The 17476-nt window shown below is 36.3% G+C and overlaps 1 protein-coding gene across 4 annotated transcripts in view; it reads left to right on the top strand.

The window, feature by feature from the left end:
- The window catches only part of LOC112046735 (SH3 and multiple ankyrin repeat domains protein 3), a 243023-nt gene that overhangs the window by 49603 nt on the left and 175944 nt on the right, over positions 1–17476 (top strand). For 2 of the 4 annotated variants that reach the window (XM_024083521.2, XM_024083504.2), the window contains exon 1: positions 5211–5488. The exons of the other annotated variants lie outside the window; for them this stretch is intronic. The gene's annotated coding sequence lies outside the window, so the exon portion shown is untranslated. Of the gene's footprint in view, positions 1–5210; positions 5489–17476 lie in introns of those variants that run through there. 4 annotated transcript variants of the gene reach the window in all.

Here is a 17476-nt window from a genome sequence, read left to right as displayed (position 1 = left end):
GCGAACAGACAGTCGAATGTTATCATATATTAGCGCGGATTTCGCGAGTTTATAGCGCTATAAAGCGAAGCGATAAAGTAACAAGTGTGGCACTTTATGCGCTATCGGAATAGTCAAGCCGAGCTTTGTTATTGCTTGGGGTGTTTTATTCTAAGTTCTTTGATAGGCGAAGCGTAATAATACGAAGGTAAAGTCTTTTTATGGCCCAGTGGATAAGACCTCTGCCTCCGATTCCGGAGGGTGTAGATTCGAATCCGGTCTGGAGCGTGCACTTCCAACTTTTCAGTTATGTGCATTTTAAGAAATTAACTATCACGTATCTCAAGCCTCCGTGGCGCATTAGATTTACAAGACGGAGGTCCTGGGTCCGATTCGGGCCAATTGAGGTTTTCTTAATTGATCCAGCCCTGGTTGATGGGAGGCTTCCGCCGTGGTTCGTTACCACCAGGCAAAGATGTACCGCCAAGCAATTTAGCTTTCCGGTACGATGTCCTGTAGAAACCGAAAGAGGTGTGGATTTTCATCCTCCTTCTAACAAGTTAGCCCGCTTCTATCTTAGACTGCATCATCACTTACCATCAGGTGAGATTGTAGTCAAGGGCTAACTTGGAAAGAATAAAATTAAACTCGAATAACTCGAGTTCAGCAGTGAGCCAAATATGGGTTGATAACTTGATAATGAACTACGTGTTTCCTTGGTGTTTATTTTTAATGTTTTTAGGGTTCCGTACATCAAAAAAAAACGGTACCCTTATAAGTTCATTTTGTTTTCCGATTGTCTGTCTGTGTCTGTCAGTCAAGACCCTTTTCTTCGCGATCGCGTGAAACTCTACTAAGTTCTACGGTCCTATGAAGTTGTGAAAATATCTAATAGGTGTAAATAGAATAGAATTTATCACGCTCATCTAAAAAATAATCAGTTTTATTATATTTTATAGTGTCACGCGTGCCAGGAGCGTAGGCGTGATGTACCTATAGACCTGTCGATGTAGTTTTGTTTGCGGTAAGACCGAATGAACGTTATTGGTCGTACGTGGAGTATCGATCGTAATTCGTAATACATTGTGCCATAACGTAACAGCATTTTCAATAAAAGTACACTCCGCTACGTATTCGGATGAAATAAATGAAACCTTCGTTGACGTACGTTTTGCACAAGCTTTTTTCGGTTTAAAAATAAGAATATCTACATAATGTGTACCTACAAGAACATGTGGAGTAATTGCCTATGATGATTACAACTTTAGCTAATTAGTAATTATAATTATCGTAGGTAACTATGGGATTTGGACCTTGATAGCTTTGGACCTTGATAGCTTTGGGAGCAAGCAGGTTTCAAAAGTCCAGACTGTTTTGTCGGAACTCGGAAGTGTATTTTGTTAATGTGAACGGAGACGGAATGGGAACCTTGCACGTTGTAGAATTAACATCTCCTGAGGATGCTCCGGTTTCGGGGTGAAACGTACGTATCGCATGGGTTCGTCGGCTTTTCGCGGATAATAGCAAAATAAATAAATTATTATATATTCATGATAAACTTCCGCAAAGTAACGCCTGCTTCTAGCCAATATTTGGAATGGGAACCCTAAGAGAATCGCTTTGTTTTCTGTCTGTCTATCTGTCAAGAATTCAAGACCCTTTGTCTCGAGAAAGCGTGGAGGTATCAAGCTGACCAAGGCGCGGCTGCTTAAAACTTGTATCACTCTCGAGAGTATCAAAATTTATAAATTACTTTGTTAACCTAAAACCATGGGAAAGTAATATACAGGAAAAAACGTGAAAATTGTACATTTGTAATTACTTAAATTATATAAGTCTATGGTCTTTAGTTAAATTGCTACTAGTGATCAAGTGCCTACAAGCCCTCGGTGGAAACACTTGCTCGCGATTTTTTTTTTAAATACCTATTTGAGTTATTATATTTTATAAGTATTATCAGCGTCCCACTGTACCTTAGTCCGATGAAATGTATCAGCGGCTCAGCGTACCCTTGGCGGGGGTCACTGCTCAGTTGCAAAAGGTTGCATCGTTATTGTTATCCCGCGCAGATACGCCATTATGTAAAGTGATTAATGAATTTCATAAATGGACTCTTTAGTTGTTCTCCGCAAATCGTTTTATACCCTACGGTGAGTGTATAAAGTATATTTTTGCTTGTACTTACAGTATTTATAATTGGAACATTACCTTTAGGTTTAATAATAAACCTGTCTTGAAATGCAGGTATAATTCAACTAGGTCGATTGTGTTGTGGTTAAATTGTTTGACTGTAAATGATGATGGTTCGAGTCCCGGAATTAGCATCTGTTAATAGATGTCTAGTGTGTGTCTGTGGGTTTTTGTCTCGAGAATTCTCCATTCCTATCAGAAATCCAGCATTCTGATGCTGGTGGTGTAGTTATTATGAGTGCGGAAATTCGGCACTATACGCAAACACAACAAAATGGAAAAATCCTTATCGAATAAAGGTAGGCGTTGCATGTTTCATATTTGCATTGAAGTGTACGCCAGTTACAGATAGTTCATTCAGATCTTTATATTTTACCTTAACATCGCCCTATGTGTATTCAATATCATCATCATCATCATCATCATCATCATCGTCATCATCATCATCATCATCTGGACATAGGTACATACACTGCATGTCCTGATCCAGGGCTGGAACCCAAATCATCATGATACGAAGCATAACCAATGTACCAACGAGAGCAAATATAATCGTCAGTTATGTCAGTAGTCAGTTAGTTAGTTACCGTAATTAGAGACGCGCACGCAAGACAAAGTTACCGGTATAATCCGTCGGTTGACCGTGACAGAAACGCGGTAGCTGTCCGATTTGATGCATTAACTGTATCATGTAACACGGTGATTGTTTGTAGTGACCAGTGTGCCTAGTGGCAGTTTGATACTGTTACTGTCACGTAACGTAAACGCGAATTTCTAAGGAATTGAAACAGCGCCATCTAGTGGCAATAGTGCACAACTGTTTCAATTCCATATACATTTGCGTAAACGTCAACGTGATAGTAACAGTATGAAAATATTGAAAACTCCCACTAGGCACACTGTTCATGTTGTAATCACCGAGTTCAAGCATTGGGTTGGGCCAAAATGTAAGAACCCTTTTCAACAGATAGTCACAAGTTGACTTGTTCTAGCGATAATCATCATCATCATCACAAAATCAGACATCTTTGATGTGTTCGGCAACAGCGATTTACTAGAAAAATGTTGAATTTGCAAGAAGGACACAAGAGGAGAGGAAGGCCAAAGAAGAGATGGTTGGAGTGTGTGAAAGAGAACATGTGTATAAAGGGAGTGGATGAGTTGACGAGTAACAGAGAAGAATGAAGATGATTGTCGTTCTAGTAGACTATGATGACCGCAATAGACCCAGTATCCGTGACAAGCTGCTGAAAGGTCTACTTATAGATGTTTTTCAGATAGCACGAGTACGGTGACAGTTGCCTTATGATGTTCATAATACGTACTAATAGTCCCGGCAAACTTTCAAGAGTGAAATGAACTGTCACCGTACCAGTGACATCACTATTAGAAAAAAATTCAGATGAGAGTAAGAACGTCAATTCAGACGGCCTATGTCTAATATAGATGCCTCGCCGAGGGAGCCGAAGCCTGAGATTTAAGAACTGACTTGACATCTTAGACTTCTATCTGAGAGTCAGATAGCGAGAAAAATAGTCCTGAAACAACAACAACGATGCTTAGTCGATGAAGTGGTAGGTACGTAAACCAAAAGTCTGGTTTTCGTTGCAACGATCTATTTGAAGAATTTATATGTACTCATAGAACGCCTTATGCGTAAATAAATAAAGGAAACTGAGAGTTCGATTTATTGGAATACGCTGAGCAAGCAATTTTGCACTTTAATACAGTTAACTGATGAGTTAAAATTAAATGTACCGTTTCTAAGCGAGCTTTAATATCAGATGTTTACCTTTCTCGAGGTATCGTCAATCATTTCTCCAAACACCACAGCACGGTGGAAAGTAGGTGATCGCTTAGGAAATAAACACTGTGTTATGCAGTAGGTGGTACTTACTTACTTTACGAAAAGCTCATTATCTTCTTCAAATGTTCACCTTCGAAAGGTATCATTGGAAATTAAAAAAAAGTTGTAGTATGCGCCAAACTTCGAGTCCGCTCTGACATTGCAAAACGTCGAACTGCGGAACTTGTTAAATAAGCCCTCTTACTGCGCAGTCATGACTCGTGTTTAGAGCAGACTCGTATACTTGTACATATTATGTTTTTTGTGCTCGAAGTTTGGCGCATACCTACTTTAAAGTCCCACGTAGCGGTGGTAGAGGTCTATATTTATATTTAGTTTGAACGAAAATACTATAATATATAAAATACAGTAATAGATACGGCATCACTATAAAAATATTTTACACAACAAATTATTTCTACAATCACGCCTAGCCTATCTATGTCTATACCACTCTATACCTAGTAACGATTGAACGAATTAATTACGGCATATTTATACGGCCTAGGACAGGGTTTCTCAAACTTTGGGCCCCAAGAACCCCTGTTAAAATTTCCAAGTGACATCGAACCCCTTAATAACTAATGAACCAAACCCCCCCCCCCCCCCCTCCCAAGAAAAAATAAATATAAATTTGACTGATAAGAAAATGATGTTTTTATTTGAATAAAAGTTAACACAGAGTACCAAAAAGAAATGTCTTTGTAATATTAATGTGATGGGTGAGCTTGTTTCTTGTCGCAAATGATTCAATGTTAGGAGTAATTTTGGACAATTTTAACCTTAATTCTGACTCGGTATCAGTTATCAAGCCATCATTACGTAAATCTTGTCGTGAACCTCCCCCCTTGTGGTTCGCGTACCCCACTTTGAGAAACCCTGGCCCAGGACGTCTATTCATTTTTCTGTGAAGGTGTACCTACGGTGTAAGTTAGACCTAATTCAAGCATGCGACACCATTATGAATGAACATAATAAATGACGTATTACGTATTTATTAGTTTATAGCCAGTAATAAATACGAATATCTACCTGTGATATCCACTTAGTTGATAGCAGATTGTAGAACAGTAATTATGCCTACGGAACACCGCGCCTCAGTTAGCCGGCCGTATTTTCTTTACGTTCTTTCATTCGATTCGCACGAGCCTGCTGCCCGCTCGCACTCCGCACTCGCGAGTCATTCCATTCGTTCTCCAGTCTCCAGTCGCGACTGATAAGCATTGCGGAGCGGTTGTGTTGGTTGGGCTCGTACTATTGACATATCCCCGCGTAAAGCGTACAATCCGTCGCGAATGTGGTAATTAGATCTAACGTGATTAAAAAGTTACCTTAGATTGTTTTGTGTGTAACGCATAAGTGGATTTGTTGTGTATTGTTATTTATCTCACATTTGTATGTGTGTGTGAAACGAGTTTTATATTTTTTTTTCTGTGCGCCCCACTTGGATTTTTCTTCACCTCTGCTCTTGTGGTAAGTTATAACTTACAAATATTGTTAATTAAAGGTGCTTATTATTATTTTGGTATAGGTTTGACATTGATCGTCTTAGTTTATTACGGATAGTTGCTTTACTTATATGTACACATAACCTATAAAAATCAATAAATAATCGCTTGCAATCAACCGGTTTTCCCATAACCCAGATTTTCTTCTCATGTCACACCACCAGTGAGTAATGAAATAGGCACTTCGTATAACCCACTACATATAGGCCTCGTGGTCGTGCATTGAGACCTTTTCCGTAATTTAGATCCTATGTACATATACCTTTAGAAATTGAGCCAGCCCAAACCACACAGCTCATTATGTGATGGATTTTTTGTTGGTCTATGCTCCTATCATAGATAAATACCCACTGTACATAACCAATTATTGTATTGAGTTTGGATTCGTAGCTTTAAACGGTAGGTAAGTACTGTAAGTAGGTACCCAATTGTCTCAGTATAAAACGTATTTTTTTAGATTCTCTACAGGAGATCATGAAAAATAACGTATCCAATAGCCAGACCCTGAGCTTCGTGGTAACCCTTCATTAGAATCAAAGACCTGAAAGTTCTCTTGAAAAATCTTTAACACCTACCTTATTCGGTAACCAAGTTTTTTTGGGTCAACCTGTGACGTTACCCCCGGACCTCTTTAAGCATAACCTTACTACCACGACACCAAAGAGGCAGTTAAAAGTAGGTACGTCTGTTGTACTTATGTGTTAATAACTAGTAGGGAGAACCAACCTATTGCTTCATATTGTATTCGTCAAACAATTTTATCTCGATGCGGATTAATGGTTGCAAAATAAGGTTCCTATCAAGATTGTATGATGTTGGTCATTGTTACCGAATGTTGAGTACCTAACACACTAAAAATTAAGTCAGCTAGTCAAATTTTCTTTTTAATTAAAATGTACCTGCCTACCTATAACTTACTTCGCTTTTGCCCCTATTAAGCCACCCATATACGGTCAAGTTAGCCGTCAAGTCTGGAAAGTGCTTGGGGATGCGGACACTCGGACAGTGAAAAAATTTTATCGAATTATTTTTCACTGTCACACATATCTAAGCCTACTGCTTATTTAACTTGATTGTATGTGTGAAGCAAAGTATTTTCGCACTAACTGTAAGTCAATGTAAAATGGATGAATGGATGAACAAAGTTGCAAAACAAACAGTCATCCAACACAAGTCGTATGGCTGTGCAAAAATAATAAACCATTATCAGCGGGGCTACTAGTATGTCCCCGTACAGTCCTATGTTGTGCAAACTTAAGAGACTGCCTACTGCTAATGCAGGCTACAGAGCTGCAGTTTTAATTGTACAGTTGAACTGTTCAGTTAAAACGTCCGTGTGTATTCAAACTGAGTACTGTTTTTTTCAATGATTTTGATTGACATTTCGGTTTGATAAAATTGTACAGTTATAACTGAAAGTCTGTAGCCCGCATTAGTGTTTTTTTAGCGAGGACAGGTAATAAATATATAATTATGTTTATAGATAATAGACACTTATTAAGTGTATACTATTTTTTTCCTTACATGGCAAAAAAGGTAAACAAAGATCCGTCGTCACGACATTCACATATTTCTCACAAACCGTCCGTTTAAACTAAATCATTTATATACACATCACTTCATTTAACGCGCACACCGCGAATTACATAAAAACTGCTTGTAATTAACTATTATATCACATTTATTTCACTAAAAACGAAATCACAACAAGTTTTATTTCTACAGATTAACGAAAATGTTGCGAATTTGACATTTCGTAATGCTAGATTGTCTATGAATTGAAGAGACGGGAAAGATACATGAAATTATAACTTGTCGATAATTATGTACATATTTTTTAATTTTAATATTTGTGTCCTTTGTGGCTTATAAATAAAATAAATGTGTATCTTTATTAACACAGCACCAAAGAATATATTATACTCCATGGAGAAGAAGTAAATCTACATACATGAAAACGTTGGACATAGCAGCGACATTATTTCCGCATACGAATATTTTTTCATAAAGTCAGTGGCAATTTTAAATGGAGATTTTTGATTTTAAAATAGTTGAAGGACCTAATTGAGAAAAAACAAATAATAATTTAAAAAAATATATACAACCGACTTCAAAATATTAACGTACCCACGAAATTAAAAAAGGGAAAAATAATATCATTATATTTTCTGCCAAGCCAGTGTATTCAATCTATTAATTCAAGGTGTACCCTATCGTAAAGATTTTTGTTTCTCAGACATTATTTTTGTCTGTCATGTGTTTTTTTCAGTAACGACTTAAGTCAACATCAGACGGGCTTGGCAGCGACTTCAAAATGATCAATAAGTAGAAAATATAATAATGTTATCTTTCCCTTTTTAGTTTCGTGGGTACGTTAACATTTTGAAGTCGGTTGTATTTTTTCATAATATTTTTTTTTTATATTTTTAATATACCTAATAAATAAATCAATCCATATGAAATTCAACCTAAAATCCACCCATCTGAAAGTCGGAATTTTCGGTTAGTTATATTATTGTTAGTCATACACTACTCAGCAATCAGCAATAATATAACAACCAAACAACAAATAAATAACAAGACTAACAATTGCAAACGAAACAAATAAGTAATGATGATATGGAACAAACATTGACACGACCTCACTGTGAGCATGGAAGCGACAATGTGGCACTTTTTGCTCGCAGTAAACTCATCCTAAACCGAGCTTAACCAATCACGGCGCGAGTGCTCCCGAATGTTTGTAATTATATAGCACGATCAAAAATTATTAAAAAACCGATAAACCGATTCTTCAACCACTTGCAAAATTTTTAAATTAAGAATAAAGAAAACAATACACAAATACGACTTGAATATTATGATTGCTGGATCAGAAAAATAAATAAAAGATTTGAAATACTAATGGAAAAAAATTTATTACTTTTGTTTCGCAACATGGTGAGATTTTTATTTTTCTGGTATACGTAAATCGTGATAGTCAGAGTTATTAGGATATTATATAAAGAAGTTTGAGAGATAGTGATGTACAAGGGGCCGAAACTTTAGTACAAAGGTTTTTGAATATATGACATTATGCGGTAATAAATTTAGTAGGTTCTAGAGCTAGAAAAATGTTACGAATTATAATTAGAGACAGACAGTAAGTGTACATTAATTCCAATTATGTTCTACATAGTCATTTGGACTAGTGGTGTATAACCAAGGTAAAAAAAGAAAGAAATAATAATCTTTAATTCAATAGAAAAATATTTTTGTCGCTTTTTTGTTTTTCTCAATTGTTTTCTTCAACAATTTAAAAATTAAAAATTGCCATTATAAATTGCCACTGACTTTATTTCAAAAATATTCGTATGCGGAAATAATGTCGCTACTATATCCAACAAAATGAAATGAAATGTTAATGTTTTTTAACTTTTGTAACTTTTGTATCTTTTGTAATTTTTAAAAATGTAAACTGTAAAATTTTTGTAATTTATGTACTTGGAAATAAAGGCTATATTATTATTATTATTATTATTATTATTACTATATCCAACATTTTCATGTATTTCATGATTCACTTCTTCTCCTTGGTGTATATATTCTTAAAATGATATTTAATTTCCTAAAATGCACACAACTGAAAAGTTGGAAAACGAAACGAATATGGAACGTATTCGTTTTTTAAGATGACGTATAGTAACGGATATTTTAGTTTAGTTATTTCAGATATAACGATACCTACTTGATATCGTTACGATGCCCGCGGTTAACTTCTCAACCCTACTGATTGTCTTTGGTTCATAGTCAGCCATTATTGTTGTTTAAAATTGTCATCTAAGAAAATTTCAAGTATACCTAAGTATGGCCTTATGTATTTCGCGTTTTAGTATCGTCCTAGCAGAAAAGATGAGATAACTTCTGGCGCGGGGTATCCTTCTTCGGGCTTCGGCTCGTTCGTTGTAATAGTGGTACAAGTAAATTTTTATAAATTTTGAATTTTTCGCCTCTTTCTGTGTAAAAGTGACTCTTCTTCGTACACAATATTACAATCTTTAAATTACTTAATAGATGATGGTCCATGTTATACCTACTATGGACTCCATTCACGCGTTATCTCACGCTTTTTAAAAACAAACTAGATATCTGTAGATAAGTAATTCATTTTTGCAATGGACGATTCATTTATGTTCAAAACAAATGCATAAATTCAGTTAATATCGACTATAACATCCACCGTATAACGCAAACTAAACTACGTAATTTAATTTATTATAGATGGAACGAATGTGAAGGCCGGTCCGCGGCCGTTTATCGGATTCCATGCTGGTGCATATTTTATCACGGTCAAGAGATTTTATAACTTCGCTGTTGAATACATTAAACATTCATAAGAATACGCGCTTGTGATAATAATACAAACCGCTAGCGTGCGGTTTTGAACATGGGTTTTAAATAAATAAGTGAAGTTTCCTTTTGTTTCTTTTCTGAAAAGGGTTGTTGTTGTTCGAAACTTTATTAATATAATACGTGAATTTGTATGTTATGCTTTCACTTAACAACCGATGATCATGAAGTTTAGAAAAACACGGTGTGAGGTAAAAAAAAAGGTTCCCGAGAAATTTAAAATATTCGGTTAGGCAATACAGGAGAGTAGAGAGTTATCATAGATAAAGTATGGTGCTAGTGTCATGCACTTGATGTAAGCTGTAAGCTTATAAGCAAACACAATAAGTAGACAATAAATATATACTTAATGTTTTTGTCAATGAAAATTATACTCCGCGCCACGAAGCAAGTCCCGTACACGCAGCTCTAATGTTTTAATGGCGCTTATTGTCATTTGGTAATGGCGGTCTTATTGTCATTAAGTAAGGCGCTGTCAAATTTAGTTCAGGTTTTTGTCGCGGGACTTCTTTCGTGGCGCGGAGTCTATTATAGGTACATAGTTTGTCTTTTGGCAATCCTGCCTGGTACGTAACTCATCCGTGTTCTACACGGATCTCATTGCTAGTTTAATTAAAGATAGTGAATTTACAAAAGTTAAATAATATTCAAAAATTTCTCAGACCAATTACCTTTTATTGAACTTGTATCGCATTCAAATTCACAAACAAAATGGTATGTTGTCTTTTGAAGTGTTTTGTAATGTTGTCATCAATTGTAAATTATAATATTGTATGATTTTTTTAAAAGAGCAACTGTTGAGTTTCTTGCCGGTATCTTCTCAGCAGAACCTGCCTTCCGAACCGGTGGTAGAATCTTTACAAATAGTCAACTGACGTGTCAAAAGTGCTTGTAAACTGAGCCTACTTGAAATAAATTAATTTTAAATTTTGGATTTTGAAGGGGACGAGGTATTTAACACCAATAAATAAAATATCCTGTGTCCTTACACTACACACAACTATAAATTTTAAAACACACACAATATTCAATATTCAATATTTGAGTGATCATCATCATATCAGCCAATGGACGTCCACTGCAGCACATAGGCCTTATTGTGGGATTCCAAACATCACGACAATGCTTGACTAGTAGAAAGTTTTATATTTTAAATAAATCATTAACTTGTTGATTAACTATCTACAGGTGCAAGATAAAAGATAAAATTGATAATCTATAATGTGTTATCTGTAACACTTAGTGGACATTTCAGATTAAAATAATCTAAGTAATCAGTTGTGTGAACAGTAATTATTACTATCCACTTGGCCGTTTTTACGACTGACCTACCTACCTTTTGGTGGTTTCTGGTGCAAGAATAATTGTATTATGTCAGCCACGGCATGATGTCATGTACATCGCGTTAGCGCTGCAGGCTTGTGAGATTACTTGATCATCAGTAGCTGACATTACAATTACCTATGTGGTTTTATTCCTAAACTTACGGGCTGGGCGTGCAGTTTTTAGAAAAAAGTCCTTAAATGGGATCCAGTTCTAGAATCTAGATTCTCAAGGTATCCTTATGCACGCCACTGCAGACATTGTGATACGACAACCTTACCCTACTATATGATCATCAATACTAATATTATAAAGCTGAAGAGTTTATTTGATTGTACGCGCTAATCTCAGGAACTACTGGTCCGATTTAAAAATATCTTTCAGTGTTAAATAGCCCATTTATCGAGGAAGGCTATAGGCTATATTATCCTTGTATTTTCTTACGGGAACAGGAACCACGCGAGTGAAACCGCGCGGCGTCAGCTAGTTGATACAAGCAAGTTGAGGACTATGTCGTAAGGTTATATCAAGTACTCGTAATCGTTACTCGGAACAGAGCTTAGACCAGCTATTGTAGTGAATGTGGTGATTTGGCAAATAGAGACATGAGTGGGCGGTTGGGATTACTCGATATGTGACTATGCAATACAATGACATTGTATTGTATAGTCACATACAAACTAAACAACATGTTCACAAGTACTGAAAGCCAGTGGTAGAAACTTGTATTATACCGCACTGTTACATTCCATGTTTGTGTGTTACGCTTTTGTGTCAACACCACTGGATTGATTTCAAAAATTCTTCCACTCATGGAGTGCTACATTATCAGCGAGTAACATAGGCATATTTTATCGCCGTATTCAATCAGGAACGGGAACTAGTAAGTATATTATAAAATTTTAATAAAAAAAATTCAACCGACTTCCAACTCAAAAAATTACTTTAACTAAAAAGCAAAAAATAACATCCTACTTATGTGCTACCTTCTGATCAGTTTGAAGGCGGTGCCAAGCCAGTGATGTTTTAATTAAACACGTTTAAACTACACAATTTCTGTGGTTCTTTCAGAAACAGCTTTAATTAAAACACGACACTGGCTTGGCACCGCCTTCAAACTGATCAGAAGGTAGCACATAAGTAGGATGTTATTTTTTGCTTTTTAGTTAAAGTAATTTTTTGAGTTGGAAGTCGGTTGAATTTTTTTTATTAAAATTTTTATTTTTTTATTTTTAGTGTTAGCATACCTACTGCGTGTGTACAGTCACAACCTATCTAAGTGGAAAGTTCTTATCAATACAAAATTATCAAGTCCAAACACAAGGTAGCTACTGTGAGCCGTCGAGGAGTTCTCTTCACTGTCCCTCGTCTTCATCATCAGACTCTTAATACAGTCACAATCCATCTAGGTGGAAAGTTCTCTTTAATAAAAATTTATCAAGTCCAAGCACAAGGTATCTACTGTAAACCGTCGAGGAGTTCTCTTCACTGTCCCTCGTCTTCATCACCAGACCCTTAATACAGTCACAATCCATCTAGGTGGAAAGTTCTCATCAATACAAATTTATCAAGTCCAAACACAAGGTAGCTACTGTGAACCGTCGAGGAGTTCTCTTCACTGTCCCTCGTCTTCATCACCAGACCCTTAATACAGTCACAACCCATATAGGTGGAAAGTACTCATCAATACAAATTAATCAAGCCCAAACAAAAGGTAACTGCTGTAAATCGTTGACGAGTTCCATCGTCTGTGTTTCGGCTCCATCATCAGACCAACTCCAAACCTTCATAAAGTTGTAGTGGTTTAAAATACCTTATGGAAACACTAGCAAACGCACTAGCCGTCTCTACAACTTTCGAAAGTTCCCCTCAATTTCTCCAGGATGCCATCATCAGATCCTGACATGAAAAAAATGGGACCACCCTGGAATCAAACCCTTCAAAACAAAAAAATAATTTTCAAAATCGGTCCATAATTGACGGAATTATCGCTGGACATACATAAAAAAAAAAAAAAAAAAAAAAAACATACATACAGCCGAACGTAGAACCTCCTCCTTTTTGGAAGTCGGTTAAAAAGTATGTTTGTTGTCTTGGTTTCAATCTTCGACGTTCAACTGTTGTTGCAGACACCTACCAAAGCCTGGAATGGTTTAACCGACTTTCAACGTAGAAAAAACCGCGTCCTGATCGGTTCATTTTAATAGGTGCTTCTAGCCACTTAAGACAAGGCAAACAGATAGGTATAGGCACACGGTAAACCTAAAACAGCCCGCCTTCTCTTTTGGGCGTAAATATTTTCGGTATTACAGAACAACTTAATACAAAACGTGTCGCCACAATATAGTACAGAAAAGCCTACAATTGCTTTACATTTATAAGCAGAAATAGTCTCAACGCTACATTCTATGAGCATCGTACGTGCTCGTATTAAGTGTAGTTCATAGTTAAACATCCGTTTCTCGCCGACCCTCATTAGGTCCCATACAATTTAACCGCGCGCGTTCAAATTCCTAAACCACGTATCGAGGCTGAGTCAATAAAACTAAGTTACGGACCCTCGTGGGAAGTGCTCGCGATCGATACTTGAACACTTGTCCCCGCTGACAAAGTACTGTGACCGCCGAAAGTCACTTTGTATTTATTACAATACCTAAATATATTTTTTTTAATAGCAGTAAAATTATTTGTAGCAAAGCTCTGTACGTCCTGTAAGTACTGTCGCCACCATAATGTCTGCTAAGCAGCATTGCGTTAGATGTTTAATTATTTAATAATTATAAATACATAAGATAACATATAAAAACTCATTCTTCCAGATAAATATTTTAATCTGTACAGTTTATTAATGATTATGGCTTTATTCTGAGGTTTGGTTGGGTTGTTGAAGCACAGCCTTCATACTGATCAGCAGGTAGAACATATTATGATGTTATTTTTCGCTTTTTAGTTTAGTGGGTACGTTTTTAGGTTTTGAAGTCGGTTGTATTTTTTTAATAAAATTTTTATTATTTTTCCATTTTTAGTGTAAAATTTCATCTCAAACGATGTATTCACATCAGACCCCTAATGACAGTCACAACTCATCTTGGTACAAAATTCTTAGCAATACAAATTAATCAAGCCCAAACACAAGGTAGCTACCGTAAACCGTTAAGGGGTTCCCTTAATTGACCTTGGTCTTCATCATCAGACCCCTAATAACAGACACAACTCATCTAGGTAGAAAGTTCTCAGCAATACGAATTAATCAAGGCCAAACACAAGGTAGTTACTGTAAACTGTTAAGGAGTTCCCTTAATTGTCCTTAGTCTTCATCACCAAACTCCTAAATGACAGTCACAACCTATCTATGTGGAAAGTTCTCATTAATACAAATTAATCAAGCCCAAACACAAGGTAACTGCTGTAAATCGCCGAGGAGTTCCCTCTTCTGTTTTATGGTTCCATCATCAGATCGATTTTAAACCTTCATGAAATTGTAGTGCTTAAAAGTACTAAATGGAAAAGTTTACGAACACACTAGACACTCATATATTTTTCGAAAGTTTCCCCTCAATTTCTCCAGGATTCCATCATCAGATCTTGACATGATGTCAATGGGACCATACCGTTTCAAACAAAAAAAGAATTTTTGAAATCGGTCCAGGCGTCTTTGAGTAATCGGTGTACATACATAAAAAAAAATTACCGACCGAATTGAAAACCTCCTCCTTTTTGAAGTCGGTTAAAAACGATTGTGAAAAGTGCATTTGTTTATACATAAAGTTTCTAAATTAAAAAGTTGTTTAATCAAATGCAACGCTCAAACAGCTTTAAGAAAGTAGGTACTTACATTATCTGTCAATATAGATTAAGAATATATTAATGTACCAATATTAGGATTAATATCAAACTAGTTATGTGATTTGTCATTGACAGCTACATTTTTATTTCAATACATTTGTATTTTTAATGCAATTATTTATGTGGGTATATGCATATTACATTATGTAATTTATATTGTACAGTGACATTTAGTCACAAAAACTCATACTAACGCGATTCGTAGGGTTTATGACGCAAATGGGAACGCAACTGTACATAGTTGTAGTACTTGTACACAATATTACGTATTCAGTGGTAGTGCTTTAATAATAACTAGCTTTGCTTTGCGGTCTCACCCGTGTAGAACTGTGGCAATATCGGGATAAATAGTATATGCTACATTGGAGGGCTACCATCTACTATCCTAAATGTCATGTAGATCCATTGTGCGGTTCGGGAATGTTGTAAAAACCCCGTTGACTTATTTGTAAGTACCTAAATAAATAATCACGAGATCACATGTCACTCATACCAGCGCAACTCTTTAGTTACAGAACGCAATCCGGAACACATCAGCCCCCCTAGCCAAGTGGCACGTCTATTCTCTTTCTACGATCGCTAACGCTTCGAAAACTAGAAAGATTATGGGAATGACATTTGCTATCTACAGGTCACGTGATCAAGATCTGTCATTCCCATACATTTTTCTAGTTTTCGAAGCGTTAGCGATCGTAGAAAGAGAATCGACATGCCACTTGGCTAGGGGGGCAGTTCGCTTTAATAACAATTTATTTAGTTAAGTAAAGGAGTTGTGTTCTCGAATGTCCAACGCGTGCGGCGTGTCGCGGGAAGGGAACCGTTTGTTAGCTTCGTGAACAGATCGGATTGCGCTTTTGTCACTAACTGTACCTGCTAATTAATTATTATAGTAATACTAGGCTTTGACTTCGGTTCGTGGCTTAGTTCGTGGTAATTTTGTCAATGATGTCAGGAACTAATTTGATCTTATTGTTTCTTCCTTCATTGTTCTCTAATACTGCCAGACATCACAGCAGCCTATTTTCTTTTTCTTTCTTAATCTACACCGCTACGTTGTTGATATACCTTGGACGCGTACTAAGGGGTTGGGTTCCTCATTCCTTATACGCATTGCAAAAAAATGGAATGCCCTTCCAGATTCCATTTTCCCTACCACATACTACGTGTGTATTTGTAACCCGTTCACAGTCCAGTTAGTCCAACGTGGTCACACACCAATTTCTCCTCAAGTCCGTGAACCAAATGTGGGCTCAAAATCAATTTTTGAATGCCTACCATGAGGCGTTATTGCATGAGCGAGCTTGATATCGTCATCAAAGAAGTTGTGGCCTCAGTAGCTCTAAAACCTAGCTGTAAATTATTGGTATATTGTTAAATCTAATAGCCAAAATTGTAAGCGATTTAATATCAAAAGATTTGAATCTAAAAGAATTATATATGAGTACCTACTGTAAGTATTTGACGCGGGCAAAAAGTAACTACACTTATAATAAATATTACATTCGTATGTACTGGATAAATACTTGTTCTGTAACTCACAAAGTATTACATATTCTACTAACAACCTTGACTCTCAGTCGTCTGTACCTACTTGTAAGTAATCATCTTACCATTAGCGAGTAATTAACATCAGGATAAGATCAACTTTTAATTCTCTGAGTGTATTTGTCTACGTAAACTACGTACTTAATTGTATGGAACAAAAATATTTATATTTTTTATAAAACTCATTCCGCACGTAACCATCATCATCGACCTATTTAATGTCTGCTGCGCAGTAATAGGTTGCTTTCCGGCTGTCTAGGGTTCGATTTCAAGCTCTAGTCAAAAACGCGGGAACTATCTACTTAAGTCAATTATGATAACGCCTGCGACTCCATTTTCGTAAAATTATATTTTCTAAAAATCCCGCAAATACCGTAGATACAAAGTAGATTATATTTTAATCCAGGGTATGATCTATCTCCATTGAAAATTTCCGCAAAATCGGTTCAGTACTTAGTCTAGCTTAAAAAAAACATCGTGAGGAAACCTGCATACCAGAGAATTATCTTAATTCTCTGCGTGTGTGAAGTCTGCCAATACGCATTGGGCCAGCGGGGACTATTGGCCTTACCCCTCTCATTCTAAGAGGAGACTCGAGCTGCAGTGAGCCGAATATGGGTTGATGACGACGACTTAATCTAGCAGAAGTAGTGAGGAGTAACAAATATACACACAATTACATGCACAAACTTTTCTTTTGTACTTAATATCAGTGTGATACTCCCCGTACTACCTTAAAAAATTTAATCTAAATCTTAAAACTAAAACTAAAACTCTTAAAACTAAACTCAATAACGACGAATAGTCTAACGTCTTTAGTTACTTCAGTCCATCATTGAACTATTAACGC

The sequence above is a fragment of the Bicyclus anynana genome, chromosome 6 (assembly GCF_947172395.1).
Source record: "Bicyclus anynana chromosome 6, ilBicAnyn1.1, whole genome shotgun sequence".
Classification (NCBI taxonomy): Eukaryota; Metazoa; Arthropoda; class Insecta; order Lepidoptera; family Nymphalidae; genus Bicyclus; species Bicyclus anynana.
The sequence above is the reverse complement of the archived record's forward strand: the minus strand, read 5'-3'. Positions and strand labels throughout refer to the sequence as shown.